The sequence below is a fragment of the Helicoverpa armigera genome, chromosome 23, assembly GCF_030705265.1.
Source record: "Helicoverpa armigera isolate CAAS_96S chromosome 23, ASM3070526v1, whole genome shotgun sequence".
Classification (NCBI taxonomy): Eukaryota; Metazoa; Arthropoda; class Insecta; order Lepidoptera; family Noctuidae; genus Helicoverpa; species Helicoverpa armigera.
In genome coordinates this window covers 6,409,383-6,421,242 of record NC_087142.1, presented here as the reverse complement: position 1 = coordinate 6,421,242, position 11,860 = coordinate 6,409,383, and positions in this window count along the sequence as shown.

Below are 11,860 nucleotides of genomic sequence, written 5' to 3'. Positions count from 1 at the left end.
AGCGCATCTAGATCGCTAAAGCTAATGTTAATTACAATTTAATGACGGCGTCGGGATTCGCTGTTTTTATGGTGGTATATGGCGTTTTAATTCGCGCATGTGTGGGTAGTAGTTAACAAGTGCTTGCTATATTTAGAAGCCGTGTAGTATTTACTGTTTAAATTCATTAAGCGCTACTAAGTCGAAGATAATTTTATGTTGGCGTTTATTAATTGGTGTCATGTTCACTTTCAGTTTGTAGGTGCTTGTTTAGTTTGCTTATTGAATCTGATAGAGTAATTATTGAATAAATCACAAGTATTGGTTTATAAGGTAATGTTTTGAGCACTATAGTTAGGTCACCTTTATCATCAATAACCAAAACAATGAGTAGAAATACAAGACTGGCCCGTGACACGTAATTTTATCACTTCTTAAAGAAAAAAATTTAGCTTCTTTCCTAAAGATTGCACCTGTAACGAAACTCAATGAATACATCACAGAGGCGGGTAGAGAAACAAAAGTTTGAAGATGAGTGGTCGCCCGCGGGCGGCGTGTTACGCTGATACCAGTTATCTGAACATCAACACGTTAGGGATAAAGTTTCCTAAATGTTCACCCTTTTAAAATGTTAACAACACGACATTTTGATTTTTTTTCTTTATTATATGACAAGTATTTTTTTCTTTATTTCTACACGTTAAACTGTAGGTCCCGGCTGTCATTGAACATCCTTGTCAGTCGTTACGGGTAGTCAGAAGCCAGTAAGTCTGACACCAGTCTTGCCAAGGGGTACTGGGTTGCCCAGGTTACTCTTTTGAGGAGGGCAGATAAAGTGTGTTTTATTCACACGTCTACCCATTTTCACTTGACGACTCTGCCTGTCGGCAGGTTGACAAGCCCAACATCAGTTATACAGATTTGTCAAAATCATTCAATGACACTCTCCTATAATTTTATCACATAGTACATAATGTCTATTAGAGAATTCCAATGAAATGTGAAAAATAAGAATTTATTTTTGGCGGTTGTACCTAGATATTGCATGCTGCATAAGAATTTATCCTAATATTTCGGTTAAAGTTCCAATTCTACGAAATACAGAGCAGATAAAGGCATTTTGTAAATACATAGAGTACCATACTTACTTTCAAAGTTATTATTAATCACATCTTTTATGCTATAGATGTCGTATTTTAAGTTACAAAATATTTTTACTAAGAATTAGAACTAATAGATCAAAGTTTAATTCTATGTACATACATTTACTTCTCTCATTGTGCGGTACGGTAGACCGCACATCAGTGGTAACTGTCATGCACCTTAACCTAATAGTAATAAGTACGATTTTCCTATAAAACTGTTACCACTGACCTGAAGTTGACTGTACGTGCTAGATTTTATATTTGAGTATAAGTATGACGTAAAGTACATATAGACGTAGATATTATTTACTTTGTAGGTTTTGTTTGAGATTCAACGTACCAAAGTAAATTAGCAAAGGTTTATTTGTATAGTTTGGACTTTTGGAGATTTATTTTACTTACAAAAGACACTAAACTCTTCAAGAGACCTTCTACCATGAATTATTACATTTATAGGTGCAATTTAGATATAGAGTAATTGCTGATGGGATTTCTAGTACATCAAAACGCCCCTTTCCAAAAGTGTTTATTTATGTAAGACTTTTTTATTACTTACGAAATTAACGTGCAAACAAAGACACATTCCTGAAAAACAAGCACACTATTAACTGTCAGAAGTAAAATGGAGAAAAAAAGTTCAAATAGTCATAAATAAAGGTTTCCCTTTATATTCCTGCAAAATTAAAAAGTTACTCAAATCACCTCGTTTATTTGTTCGTAAGTAGCGATAACAGTAGTACCTAAGTTAACAGAGAAATGTTGAGCGGCACATCAAAAGGCTCACGTCGTGATGCTAACACAGGTGGTGAATTATCAAAAACATAGCTGCATTATGGATGACCACCTGTTCATGAGCTTCCATATTTTCGGGTGTATTGAATAACATTAATATTGGGACAGTTATGAATAAATAAAAAATCGGTAAAAAAACTTTTAAGTTAAACGGTTTTATCTTATGTGCACTGAAAACTAGAAAATAAAAAAAACTGTTACTTACCTATAAACCTACATAGGTGGTCCCGGTCATATTAGATTAAAATAAAAACGTGGGGCCCATTACCTAACTATTGCTGTAATACTTTCTTCTAGAGGTATGGAAATAGGTGTGGATTTCTACTTACTATAATCGTAACTGGAGATTTTGATCAATAATCAGCCGTAGCGGCTTCACCAGCGAACGCCGAGCTCACGATCTACCAAAGTATAAAGATATGCTTTGCCATAGGTAGGATTTCAGAGGGCCCCTACGTTTTTATTTTAGTCTAATGACCGGGACCACCTATGTAGGTTTATAGGTAAGTAACAGTTTTTTTTATTTTCTAGTTTTCAGTGCACATAAGATAAAACCGTTTAACTTAAAAGTTTTTTTACCGATTTTTTATTTTCTAGATTTTAGTATTTAATGAAAATGCCTACCGAATATTTCTCATTCTATATATGGGTCGGACTGGGAATGCCAGACTCTTACTGACTAAAAACCGTTGTGTTTCGTCGTAGGCCTTTTATGTACCAGGACAATCCCGCAGCCCAGGCAGACCTTGGCCCTGTTGGGCCCCGCTGGGGTTGCTGACAGTATTCTACTTGAGTAGCCCTTTCATTTGATACCCATATTGAGGGGGTTGTAGAAAAAATATCCGCCATTTTGTACCGGCGGCCATCTTGGATTTACAATGTTATTGATATTACTATATTGTATTGTCATCGGAATTAAAGGTGTGTACCAAATTTCAGATCAATCTGACAACAGCAAGGTACTTAAATTTGAATTACTAAATTTGACCCAAGAATAAATAATAAATAAAACAAACAGGGTAAGCTAAATAAAACCGTTTAAATATACTGGTTGGGAGAAAGCAGGATGACGTACGTTGGTGGATGTAGATTTTTTCAAGCCTTCTTTTGCTTTAACCGCTTTGCATAATATCCTAAACTATTTTTATTCTATAAAAAGTCGCTATGATGGATAAAAATTGCTTAAATATCTGCATGATGTACACGAACCATCTATCACAGATTTGGAAGAAAATGTTTAAATCTAAATAGATGTCTAATTTCAAGTGTCAAATTCACACAACCTTCCCAAATCTTTCTCGTATCGATGAACAATAAAAAAAACCTTTCCTCGAAACACCAATTCATACATAATAAATAATAGAGCATCACATTAGTTAACGTCCGGCGCGTTCGGCGGCCGGGAGTCGAGTGACACAGTGTCATTAGCGCGCGACTCACGCGCAGGCTAAACTGCGCCACGTGCTGCGTTTGCGCCGACAAACGGCGCGCGCGCACCCTTCTTCACGTACAGGCTGTTTTGTTGAAACTATTTGACAGGTTTTTTATTTCGAAGAATGTGGGTGATGCTGGGAGCTGTTGACTTTTTAAGGTAACGTTTTGCTAGTGGTTCAAACTTACTGGAAAATATGTGATGTTTGCTTGTGTGGTAAATAAATCTGTTTATTCATTTACTGCTGAAAGAAACTAGAACGGTAATGCTTCACAAAATATGACACCATATGTCGAAATAATCATCGTGTATGTTTCTGCAGCATTTTTAAGTCTTCACAAAGTTTATTATTTCATACTTTTGCACTTTGTTTTTTCCTAGTACCCACTTCAAATGAATTTGGAACTTAATTATCAACTTTTGTAACCCGCTGTATCCATATCAGAATGACGACGTATTTAACAATAACAGCAGGGAGGTCCTTCCAAAGAGACCGGCATGACCGCCGAAATCACGTAGCGAGCCACCCTAATGTAAACAATAGACAAAGGTCCCGACACAGTTATTAGGATACTTGATAACTATCATAGTTGAAGTACAGTTGAAGACTGGTTGTGTGGAAGTTGGGAGAAAGGGGTTTATTCATTAATGTGCCAGAATCATATGTTGGTCTAATAGGAAGGTATGTTTAAATTATGATTTGTGAGGTTTCGAATCCTCCTACATATAAGAGAGACCCTCCGTCCTTATCGTAGTTACAGCAAAAAGACTACTGGATAAGGTCTCCCCCAAACTGTGCTGATTTTTCGACTGAATACGGCAGCTTGCAATATTTATCGATGAATTTATTTATACGCATTTTGTTCATGAGTACAGTTCTTTGATAGTTCCCATAGTGACCAATATCTTTATTCATTTAACATTTCCACAAAAGAACTACCTACCAAAATTCTACGTTTATAACTGCTAGTGACAACAGGATGGTCATAATATATGTGGAACCTATTTCAGATTAGCAGTATGGTCTTATACTACCAATATCGTCTATAAGGCCATTAATCCCCTTTTAATCCTCAATTTAATTCTTATTTGCTCTATTTTGTTCCTCTACTTGACTGTACCTTTTACCAGGAATCCCCAGTATAGAAGGGTGGTGCTCCGATTTTGTCAGTCCTTTTTCACTAAACAGGTCGTTAAGATGCCATCGCGTTGTAAGATTAGGCCTTAAAGACTATTGTTCTTATTTTTGAAGCTGTGTTATTGTAGATTCTTGTTAGATTTTTACAATATTCGATTTTTAAAAATTGTTTATTCTATCAAGACTCTTATAGATAAGTGCTAGAGTAAGATAAAACTGGCCAAGTGCGAGTCGGAATCGCGCACGAAGGGTTCCGTACCATTATTCTGAAAATGAGCAAATCATCACGTTTGCTGTATGAGAGCCCCCCATAATATTTAGTTTATTCTAGTTTTCAGTATTTGTTGTTATAGCGGCAAAAGAAATACATCATCTATGAAATAATGATAAAGACAAAAACTTATCACTAAAAATCTTAAATCTAAGTTATCAACTACGCAACTCAATACCATTGTCGAGATTAATCAATTTGAAGTCTGATTAGAAAAAGTTAACTGACTTTAGCATGGAAACCACTCGATTATGTTGTGAGTTTCACCATCAATTTTGGACATCTCTTAATAAATTAATCATGAAATGACGTCTGACGTCAATGTGAAAGTGACCATGAGGCCAAACCTGATTAACCTTCATTAAACGTGAGTTACGGTATAATTTTAATTAAAATTGTATCAAACCTAGCATTAGGTACCCAAAGAAGCTTCATAATAACTGACCGTAAAGTCCAACTATTTATAATCACCAGTTTATTAAGCAAAGTTTATTGTAAACCTATAATTTTGTTATTAAAAATTACACAGACCGATTTTTAAAGTGTTAAGATCATTCTGAGTCATAATGTTTTATTTTTTTGTAACACCGCTTGCCTTTAACTCTTTTATGGATGAGTTAAAGTTACGCCCCGGGTTTGCCCGGGTTCGTTTTAGAAATTATATTTTTTTCTAAGGGGTGTTTTGAACAATGTTCTGAAGTAGTCATAAGTGGGCTCTATTATGAAGACTGAATTTTAAAAAAGTATGTTTCGTAAAAAACAAAGTTTTTTTTTATTAAACGATCCTTTCATTTTGTGATTACATATAAACTATATATATTAACGAGACCCGAAATATAACGTAGGCTTATGTAAATATGTGCGAACTAGAAAGATTAAAAAGCTGCGTATTAATTATGAAACATATCATCATAAATCATCACTTATTAAAAAAAAAAAAATTAAAATCACGCGATATTGATAGACAGACTTCGAGTCAATCATTTATGTAGGGGATAGTTTTATAATCTTTTACTCGAGCCGTTAGTTACAAGGTAAGTAAAACGGACCTCACTTAAGATGCATTTTTAACAACAGGGTTGCCACACTAATAATTTTATTTGCTGAATCAAAATTGAAAGATTACAAAGGTCGGATTAGGAACACAGAGTTTTGATTGAGCCCAATTTTAAGTTCACAGAATATTTAAATTTTGCTCTTTAAGATGACTCATTCTTAATGCTGGTTTAAGTTTGGCGTAGAATTTGTGTTTCTGTAATTTTAATTTTGTGCATTAAGGCTTGCGTGTTATATTTTTTTCCTGTTTTCATGGTGTTTTGTTCTACTAATGAGCTGTTTGGTGGTTTATCTTTGTAGTTCGCTCATTGTGTTGAAATATTAATGTTAATAACTTAATGGGGTAGGTCGGATGCGGTGTGTTTTACAGGTGAACTGAGCAAACCGTTTTCTTGGAACTTTTACGTCTACTTATAATTTTAGAATTCACTAATGAATTGTGTTCCCAAGACTCTAAATCAAGGGATTACTACATATCGTAACATCTACTTATTAGCTTGACAATTGTAATGTTTCTGGCACTGTCAGCCTGTATCTATCAAACATATCATTATGATATAATACATACAACAAAGAATAAGCCAATCAGGCCCATTTTCGTAGAAAACAAATAAACGTCTGTTTTTCTTAAAATGATTGTTTGCGTTGAATTTCACGTTCAATTTTCAAAGTCAACAGTTGTTATAAGAAAACTAACATTTGTGCTGTCGGTGATCTTAGGTCTTAGTGATCTACCGATAAGACCACCTTAGGATCACCTTAGGGTACTTAAACTGCATATTATATTTTCTTCTTTATTTTTTACGGAAATAATAAATGGGATTTTCACGTTCAATTTTCTGTCGGTGATCTTAGGTCTTTCCTACCGGTCAGTCTCGGTGCAGCCCTACAAGCGGTCGCGGGGTCGTTGGGCGTGGCGCACAGATGGCGCGATTGTCCGTCCGTTCGTCCTGTTTACCTGCCTCACTCCGCAAACAAAAGCAACAGCCACTTTTACACCTTCCGATCTAAATCTAAAATGTAAAAATAAACAAAAAAACATCGTTGCTGATTTTGTATGTACGCTTGGTGCAATGTGTAGTAATTGTCGGGTCGTGTGGTGTAAATAGATTTGATAGTGTAGTGCAATGATCTGTTTTGTAATTAAGTAGCGCTTGTCATATTGGCTCGCCATATTTGGCGATCGGTATAAACTGTCAAACTTATCTCCAAAAATGCCGATTCGACAAATATGTCGAGCCAATATGACAAGCGCTACTTAATTACAAAACAGATCATTGCACTACACTTACGACAAATATGGATAGCGCTCAATAGAGCGCTTTCGTTACTATCCCACTATTTAAACATTTTCATATAAAAATCTGTGTGCATACAAAAAGTGCAGATTTTCCATAGTTGCATAGACGATTTTGGGGGCAAAAAATTTCAAAACTCCCTTATTATTTTGGTTAAAAATAAAGAAGAAAATAAATCCAGATTAAGTATAAAAATAAATAACCCTGAGGTACTTATAATATACTTACACAGCATCAAACGTCGCCTGCACCGCAGTACCCCCGCTTTCTAATAAGTCAACTTTGACCGATCTCACGTATCTGATGTTGTGATTGTCATCTTAAACATCCATAAAATTACATTTATTTGTATGTTTATCGCAAGTGGTTTTAAACCATTTGCTAAAATAAAAGCTAGTACTTGCTTTTGATGTTTCAAAGTTTTTTTTTGGTGTAATTTTTGGTAGCGTACCACGTATAAGCTTAAGCTCTCTAAATCCTATACCTCTAGTTACCAATATACCTTGAGAATTTGCAATTGATTGATTTTGGAACACATATGAACATTTGAGTTCACTTAATTAGATTCCTCGTTCTTTGAGTCACAATCATTGACTTCATCGAACGGAACACCTCTTATTTCTTAAAGAATAATTGGAAATAAACCAGCGCAGCTTATCTTGTACATTCACCTTTTTATATTGCCAGCATCCTTTACTTTATCTAGATCACGGAAACGTATAATGTACGTCTGTCGAAATGTCCTTGACCCTACAATTCCACCTGTTTCAAACTTGACCTTAAATCGGTCTAATCGATGGAATCGTTGCGAACGGGTCGGCGCGAGCGCAGTGGAGAGGGGGTAGGGGGGAGTCCACTGCCCGTGATTTAATACCCCAGTCGCTAATTATGGCTTGTTCAAATTGTACCTTTCTCACGGCCACCAGAGACCGGTTACACCACGGACTTAACCAAACTTGAGATACAAGGTTTTTTTATATAAAATTTTCACATAAAATATGCTATTACATTTTATTGGATTATAATTATAGAAATGATATGAAGGAAGTTATTAATATTAATTGGGATTTGAATTAGATTTTCTGTGTGCAACACGTGTTTTCCTTTGAATGCGGTAGCGTTTTAGTTATTGAGGTCTGTAATTAAAATAGTAATAAAATCTTATTTTTAATGTAGTTTTTTTGTTTTTGCTAGTGTTATTTTTGCGTGCTCTATATTAAACAGATTTAATCCTTAACAGATTTAGATGTTTCAAACTGCTCCATGTCAAATGTTTTTCTTTGGTAACCAATCCGGGTAATCAATATTATTTGTTCAGAAATCCGTTCGTAGTCAAATTTTCTTAAACTATAAAAAAATATCTTGGAATTAGTTCCGTATAAAATTGCATAATCCTAAACAAATTAAGCAAACTAGCGTGTTTGAGTATTCATCGTAAAATATTAAAAAAAAATGTTTGCGAAACTTAACCCTCTGTTAACGGGCGATTATTTTCGTAGCATCGTATCTAAGATGCGCCGATGCGCCGTACCTTACTGCATTCGCTATACTTATTATTCTGTCTGCCCCAACCTGTTACCCGGTCAACCTTCGAGGTTCCCCTCTCTTTCTCACCAACCTAACCTTCAATATACCTCTCCCGTTCTAACGAACTCGGGTCAGGCCGAAGCATATTACAGTAATGATACTTAAACACATATTTAAGTAAAGATTCTTTTTGTTTAAAAAGTTGTATGTCTGAGTGTAGTCTGGTATTTTATAATCTGTGGTGTAATTCTGCGTTTTATTGAGATTGCAGGCCTTTTTAGTATTGTAATGGAGTTTGTACGGGAGGTACGGACTGATGATGATGGCCTATGCGTTTGTGGAATTGCAACCATGTAGGTAAGGTTGACTTTTGCGGATTTTTATAACCGATCTTTCTGTTTTTTTGGGATAATAGATTGGATTTTAACTTTCATATGGAGCTACTGTCGAAATTCGGTACATCGGTTATTGAAATCTATGGTATTTCGTAAATGCCGTGAAAATAAAGAGGCTCTAAAATTGTTTAATGTTTACCACAACAAAATATTATAGGTATTGTCCTATATATAGGCCAAGGCAAAAATAACTGAAAAATTAGTTTACTTATTTATACTACATAACACTTACATAACATAGCTAATTTAATTATTTAAAGATGACACAGTCGGGCCTTTTGCATTATATTTTTTAATTTTTATTTTAAATCACGTACTTTGTGTATCTTCTTCATTCTTTCTTCGGAACAGCAGGACATCCGTCCACGTCTTCGATGTGTACGTAAACTGAAAAATAAAATACCAATATGTATACTTAACACGAATTTTCTAAATACAATGTCATACTTACTTACTAAAAACCAGATTGGCTTAATTCAAACTTCTGGATTTTGGTCAAAAATTAAGATGGATTTGGAACTTTTTTAAAATGGGATATTATCAAATGATCCCTCCTGCTGTGGGTTAGCAGCGTGAGGGAGTATCTCTAGACTCTTATGGTCCTACTACAAAAACTTAAACGTCTGTCGAACACTTGTCTAAAAAAATGTGTCTGCAAAATGGACCTTATTTCAACGTCATAATCTGACATTTTTTAAACAAGAGTAAACTGACGTTTAAAAGTTTTTGTGGTACGACGGTTACTGACTAAAACACATCATGTTCCTTCTGAAGTCCTTTATGTACCAGAGCCGGGGTAAGGTCACTCTACTCTAACGAATCCCGCAGCCTCGGCAGGCTTTGGCCCTGGTGGGCCCCAATGATGAACTTGAATTGAAATAATAGAGTAAAGTACTGGAAAACATGGTGCGGAACATTTCAATGTGTTAAAAAGGCATTGTAATTTTCTCCCAGAGAAAATATCCTACGTGTTACTATCTATCTATATAAAAGGTGGATAATCATCATACTTAGCCTCTGACTGCAGGACAGGCTTCTTCTGACAGAGAGAAGGAATGAGCTTTGGTGGCCACGCAATGCGAGACAGAGGTCAAAGGGTTTTATTTCATATGGACATATTACAGGTGCTTAAAAACGTCAATGCTAGGTGTTCCAAAGAGTGGGACTTATGGAAAAGAACCGGTAAGAAACTCCATAAACACTATTACTATACTACTATTTGAAAAATTATTTCAGTGTTAGATAATGAAAATGAAAATTAGAAAACTAAAGGCTTATTAAGTATCTGGGTGCACGGAGTAGACCCAGGTAAAACTGCTGGCGGCAACTAGTACTAGAATATAAAATACGTACTATTGTTTGTGTCACAAGCAAACTCCAACATGTCACAGAGGTCCAAAAATGTTCTCTTCTGGTCTCCCATTTTGCCACAGATGGGAATCGTATCGTGGACACAGTGGTCTGACATCTGACAGAATTGTTCGATTTTGTTCTGCAGACAGAAAAGATGATGGTTGCAAACTGCTGATTTTGATATCTGACCAAATATGTTTAATAAGGGAGTGGCTTTGTTAAAGTTTCTGAAACAATTCTATACCTTCAGAGAATCAAACCCGAGAGCCCATGCATGGTCAACGGGCGGTCATAATAATAGGTATATGTTATAGAAATATATGTTTTTAGGTACTTACCGATGGTGTTGAAACGTAACTAGGAATGTGACTGTTTACTGGATTTATATAATTTAACAGAAATATTGAACCTGGAACAATCAAAAGTCGACAATTAACATGTCTACTTAACATTTTCAAAAATCGTTAACCTGAAATTTTGACTACCAGTTTTACCCGAATGACTGGGTTGAGGAGGTCAGATAAGCAGTCGCTCCATGTAGAACACTGGTACTCAGCATCTGGTTATTAAAACCAACAGAACTGTAATCGAGAAAAAGCTTAGGCAAATTATGGTTCTAAATTATTAATTTTGTACGAAGCAAAGGCAATTTTTCCATCAAAACGTAATACAAGTACCCAACTATAGTACTTAATTGGTAATAATATAAACACAGTTTAACTTACAGTACACGAATAGTTGAACTATCATAACCCACATTCCGATATTGTACGGTTGAATATTAACTCGACACAGTAGTAATTATGATACACAAACTGATATCATAAACTAGTTAAAGATCAATGTTTGTTAGATTTAGAACCACTAAAGCCAGAGGTACAATACTTTTGGAGGAATTATTTAGTTGGCTTACTCAAAAAATCAAAGTCAAAAATCGTTTCGGAGCCTTTATAATATTATCTTAGTTCAGATTTAGATGATCGTTTTTAAAACTAAAAGATAGAAACGTTTTTTACGAATTAGGAGAACTCTCTTTTTAATTTTTAAAGTGTGGAACCAGGGGGTATTGGGTTGCCTGGGTAACTGGGTTGAGGGGGTCAGATAGGGCAGTCGCTCCTTGTAAAGCTCTAGTACTCAGCTACATTAGCACGTTTAGACTGGAAGATGACCCCGACATAGTTAGGAAAAAGGCTCGGAAGATGACGATGATGATTTTTATTGCCAGGATCATAATATAATCTTAATTCTACCAATTGGTCTTATATTTACAATTTACCTCTTATTCAGGCTAGAATAGAAAGGCTATGGTAACCTACTGTCCCGATACCAACAGAATATATCTCCCTAAAGTTGAGCACTCCTGCAAAATATCTCGCGGTGCTTATAACCTTCAATATTATGTGTGTGTTGTAATAATTTCCTGTTCTAAAGCCATAGCTATGTTTGACCAAAGTAAACAAATGTGGCTATTGTT